General features: G+C 37.6%; 1 non-coding gene across 1 annotated transcript; it reads left to right on the forward strand.

Annotated features, from left to right (window-relative positions):
• Positions 1 to 5,606: 5,606 nt before the first annotated feature.
• LOC141410608 (small nucleolar RNA SNORA51) lies at positions 5,607 to 5,737 on the forward strand. The gene has a single exon (XR_012435444.1). It is a non-coding gene; the product is annotated as a small nucleolar RNA SNORA51 (small nucleolar RNA).
• The last annotated feature ends 292 nt before the right edge of the window (positions 5,738 to 6,029 follow it).

A 6,029-nucleotide genomic window follows, 5' to 3' on the forward strand; every position in this document is an offset into this window, starting at 1 on the left:
AATAAAACAACATTCTCAACAAGGCTAGAGGATGGTGGGTCTGGGATTTGCACAGAACTCAGACTGGCTCCAAAGTCCTTATCTGTCCCTATCCACTAGGATAGTATGGATCTCCTTTAAGGGGGTAAAGTACCACCACCACTTAAAAAAAAAAAAAAAAAAAGAAGGGGGTGTCAGGGATCCTAAATTCTTATGTGACTCTTAAACTTGAGGAAAGCATTCACTGCAGAATACGGGTAAAATAGTGGTTTAAAATCTTCTCTCTGGCTAGGTGCTAGTGGCTCATGCCTATAATCCTAGCTATTTGGGAGGCTGAGATTGGGAACATCACAGTTCAAAATGAGCCAGGGCAAATAGACCTCATCTCTAAAAAAACACCACAGCAAAATAGACTGGAAGTATGGCTCAAGCAGCAGGGTATCTGCTTTGCAAGTGCAAAGCCCTGAATTCAAACCCTAGTGTCACAAAAAAAATGTTATACATACACATATATCTTCTCTCTGGTAGAAACTATTTGGCCACAGACAAGTAAGTAAACTCCAGAAAGTCCCTATTCTCTTCTATAAAATGAGAATAACAACATCCACCTCACATAGTTGTCAGAGTACTAAGTGACATAGCATATTAGATACTCAATAACTATTAAATCCTGTCCCCCTTAGTCTCAGTTTCTCACTGCATCAGCTAGGAATCACAGGAAAGTTTGATAACTTTCATATAGCAAAGTCACAGAAGTCCTTAAAGAGGAAAAAAAGTATAAAAATGGGAATGTTTTAAAATTTGTATTTCTGGTCATTAGAACTTTAAAGTGTACTGAACCCCTAAAGAGAATTATCATGTATTCATAATGAAGAGTTTGTATTTAAGAAAATCTCAACTTTTAAATAATTTTTTACATTATTCTGATCCATCTGCTCTTCGACTATTTGGTTGGGTATGGGTTTGGTTTTGTACTCTTGTGTTTCAACAAGAAATTGTTAAGTACCCATTAAATCCTCAGACCTACAGGGCATTTACAAAATTAAAAATAGGTTTCTTGCCCTTCATGAGGTATAATACAGGGTTGAGTTCTCTCAAGTAGGCATAAACAAAATATATGGATTTAAGGTCAGGATGTAGCTCAGTGAGAGAACATTTGCCTACTATGTGTGAAGCCCTGGGTTTTGCTGCCAGAAATTAGGTCTAGGGAAAGGGTACCTTTATGGTGGTGGACCAGTTCTATACCCTGATCAAATTTAATAGAAATATATACCTCCTCTCCAAAAAGAATGCCTGCAAAAATTGTTGAAATTTACCATTGGTAAGTATTTACTGAAGAAAACAGGTGATAATATCTAGTCTGTGTGTCCTAAGAGCATCTTCATTGTAATGTGTTCACCTGTTCTCATATGCTTTTGGAGGCTTTCATAATCCACACTGGCCATAGTAATTCAAATTATACTACACAGAAATCTTTGACTGGGTGGATAAGTTACATTTGTAATTCCAACTACTAAGGAAGCAAAGATTGGGAGGATCACAATTCACATCAGGCAAAAAGTTAGCAAGACCCTACCTCAACAAATAAGCTAGGTGTAATGGTGTGTTCCCATCATCCCAGCTATGTCCACCATAGGCAGGAGGATCATGGTCTGAGCCCAGCCCTCAGCAACAAACATAAGAATATATTTGAAAAGTAAAGCAAAAAAGAGCTGGGGGCATAGAGCACCTGCCTAGCAAGCATCGGATCGTGCGTTCAAACCCAAACACCACCCCATCAAAAAACAATTTTCTACTATAAACAATATTTTAAGTCATTAAATCAGCATTAAGAAGTATTAAATAACCACAAAAAAAGACATTTTTCTTGGATAGGCAATCCAAAAACATGGAAGGATTTGAACAGATTTTTGTACAACCATGTTCATAACAGCATCACAAAAGTCAAAAGGTGGGAGCAACACCTGTGTCCATCTATGGATAAATGGATAAACAAAGTGTGCATAGCAACATACATACAATAGAGCTTCATTCAGCTTTAAAAAAGAAAGAAATCCTGACACATGCTACAACATGGGTAGACTTCAGAACATCATGCTGAGTGAGATAAGTCAGCCAATAAAGCACAAATACTGTACGATTCTGCTTATATGAGGTCCCTAAAGTAATCAAATTCATAGGAGACAGAAAGCAGAATGATAATTGCCAGTCATGGGGGGAACAGGAGTAAAGAGTTCATGTTTAAATAGCTATAGACTTGAGTCAGAAAGATGAAAACGTTCTGGAGATGGATGGTGGCAACGGTTGCACAACAATGGGAACGAACTTAATGCCAACACTTAAAATGGCAAATGTCATGCTATATATATTTCACCACAACTTTAAAATGTATTTTTGGCTCCTGCAACTTGTACAAAGGAATGGGAAGAAGAGGTAGTTATCAATGAGCTTGGGGCTAAAGAAGTCATTCATCTAGACAATTATGAGCAAGAGAAATCCTGAGGAACTAGGTGGCAACCTTTCCTTAATGCAGAGGAAGGGAGGGAAGGAAAGAGGAGTGAGGGAAGAAAGAAAAGATGGGAAGGAAGGAAGATGGAAGGATGGAAGGAAGGGAATAAAGGAGGAGGGAGGAAGGGAAGAGGAAGGAAGGGAGAAAAGGTTCATCTTTGTCTCATTTCAGTACAAAAATAGTGCAAATACTAACTGACTCAAAAAATTAAAGGGAAAAGTACTCACTCTATTGATATTGATTCCAGATCTCAGTCACACAACACACAAGTTTTATTCAGGAACTTTGACATCTGCAGTAGAGCAACGATAGGAATAAGATGTAGCAAAGATTACAGAATCTGGTGTTACAGTCGCAAAATGGAACCTGATCCATCCATAATCTTTACTGTCAAAGCAAAGCCTAATAAATTTTAGTTAGGTTAATCCCATTAAGATCTAACATTGTTAGCCTTTTAAGTGAAAATTCATTTAATTAGATCATTGGAACGAAGACATGTCTGGTTCTCCCCTTCAGTATCCATTTCCCAGGTTTTATGGACATGATATGAATATGGATAGAACTATTTGCTTCTGGTACTTCATTTGATCTCTTTTTCTCTTTGTCCTTTACTGACATCTTACAGCACTTTGCCACCAGAGAGCTGGCAAGGGAAACAGTTCTTCAGAAGTGAAGATCACATTCTCTGTACCTTTAGCCAGAAGCCTTCACAGAAGGAATCCTGAAAAGTCTTTTTCTTTTTAAACACTAAATAAAATCTAACAAGGCAAATTATCTTTGCCTCTAGAAAATGATAGAATTATACATTGTAAATCTCACCTCAAGATTGAAGAAGAATGGAAAGTAAGTGGTTCCATGAGCAGCAAGATACATGGGGCAATGGAAAGTCCTATCCTGGTTTTAATTAAGAAAGGTATTTTTACTGTGGCAAGTTACAAAAAGCCATTTTTATTTTTATGAAAAATATCACATACACATGACACACAGATAATAGAAGGTAGTAAGATATATAATTGTCAAATTTGGGGCATTATAGAACCCAGGCTGATCCCAAGCAGCTCCTGAGAAGTCTCAGCACATCTCTGACATAATCTCTACCAGCTATAGTCAGCCTCTTGGCATTTGTATGGTCACCTGACTTACTATGATCCAGAGAATAAATAGAAAGTTTCAATAGATTTGAATTATTTTGTATTCATCCTGATAACAGGTTTTGCTGGAACTAGAAACAGGTAGTATATGAATATTTGGTATTGCTGACAGAAAATATGCATATCAACACAAAACAGAAATTTTCTAATCACATAAATCATATATTGTAATCACATGAAAAAGAGCTCTTTCAATTTCTCTTAGTGAGAAATGGTTTTTAAAAAGGCCTAAGAATCAGAGTGGCTCAAGGCCTGTTGTATAGTAATGAGACCACAAAACGATTTGGACCATACAAAAATGTATGTTTATTTTCTTAAAAGGAAATAGTTGACTGAAACCAATCGGTTTTAGATGTCTGCTATCAATTATGAATAAATAAATTCTGGAATTGATTAAATTTTTCCCATCTTGGAAAATGAAATTGGGTCTTTCTTTCTGCCCCATCTGCCATCAGCAAGGAGAAAGTAAAGGACATGAAATAAAATAAGCATTGGCATAAAAAAAAAAAAAAGCTTACCTCCTGACCACATTTTTATTGGAAAAATAAAATGTTTTCTAATAAGATACTTTGTTTTTTTTTTTTAAATCTGTTTCTACTCAAGGCTAGAGTTCTATTTATTTTTTAAATGAAGCACATGAAACCTCCCAAGTGCAACTCAGATTTACATCTGGCTAATCCTCCAAATGTGACTGACCAAATTCATGCTGCTCATTTCTAATGAGTGCTTTGATTTTTGGATAACATGTGTGAGAGATAGCAAATTAACTACTGCTAGTCAGCAGTGAGCAAGCAAACACTGTCTTGGGAAGCTAGTATGAGCAAACCTTGCAAGTCAATTTCTAATCACACTTGCCAGAAACATAGGGGGAAAGGTGATAAACTCTGCCAAGAATATCAGGAGAATTTGTTTGCCTTTCTTTTTTCCATGGACTATTTCGACACTCAACCAACAAATAAGACTCAACTTTTCCTTTCCATAACTTTGGAGACAGCAAGGCAGGCTTGGGCCTCAAAATGCTTCACATTGCAAATATAGTATCAGTCTCTCTGAGTTCATTTCCTGAACCTCTATCAACCCAAAGGTGAGAGGGGATATTATTTGCATATTCTGCCAAATAGGCTAACAAGTGAGTAGACAACCTTAGTCAAATCTTCTTACCTAGACACAAACCAGCCAGGAATCTTGTAGAAAAGGTCAGCACCAGCTTAAATCAAAACAAACAAACAAACAAAATGCTAGATATGGAAGAACTCCCTCAGATAAGGTCCCCAACAGCTAAAGAACTAGAGTGCTCAAAGCACTTACTGATTAAAGGGATAAGATCCCTAAGGGTACACTTTGGCAGGATATTTTCATCTCTTTTCCCAGATGCATACCAAACCAAAGGCAAGTCTTTACCTATGGTTCTGAACCATGACAGCAATTAGACAGCCCCCACCCACCACCAACCCAATTAAAACCAAAAGCAAGTGAGCTCAAGCAAGGCCACCTGTGCTATGAAAATACTCTCAGGTGATTCAAATGTTCAATCAGCAGTTGAAAGCCACAGCTTTAAAAGTATGCTGTGAAAAAAGAAGCTAATTTCCCTATCAAATCCTCCCAGATCTTTTATTTCACTGTATGTCCTGTCCCAGAAAGTCATGGTCACTACTTCCATCCCCTACTTCATGACACAGAGGCAGGCTGAGTTTGTAATGCTCCACAGCTGGAGATGGAAGCTGGCTTGGAACAGAGCTCAGAAGGCCACAGAAGGCTTGGAGCCTAGCTTGGTGATCCAGGTGTATAAGTGCATCATCTTATCATTTCAGAAGCCTCAGGATATGTCATGATGACGAACACAAAGGTAAATGCAAAATAAGGAATGTAAAGAGCATAAAATGTTAGCTTTCTTTAGACTAGTGGTTCACTAAACTCAACCATGTATTAGGAATCACCTAGAAGGCTTGTTAAAACACCCTCCTCTCGGCCTCCTGGTGCTTACCACAGCTGTGTTCTTACACTGACTGTATAGAAAGAGGAGGCAAAGTAAACCTACCCCATATGCACCTCAGCCCAGGCCATATGCCTGGTCTGCATTGTGAATGGGGAAACATGAAAAAAAAAAAAAAAAAAAAAAACACCCTCCTCTCAGAGTCACTGATTCAGTTATCCTGGGGCAGGATATAATTATTTGTATTTCTAATAGTTGACCTGTTGCTGATGCTACCGGTCTCAGAATTACATTTTAAGAACAACTGCTTTGGATTCAACTTAGCACCTCCATGCACTGGAATACCAAACATAAACTTGTTTTCATAGTATCTCTAGCTATAATTAGAATATTGAAGACTTGCTGTATATGTGGTATGAAGGTCTTACTCTGTATTACTGTTGATAGTGTGAAAATA

This window comes from Castor canadensis, chromosome 8 (genome assembly GCF_047511655.1).
Source record: "Castor canadensis chromosome 8, mCasCan1.hap1v2, whole genome shotgun sequence".
Lineage (NCBI taxonomy): Eukaryota > Metazoa > Chordata > Mammalia > Rodentia > Castoridae > Castor > Castor canadensis.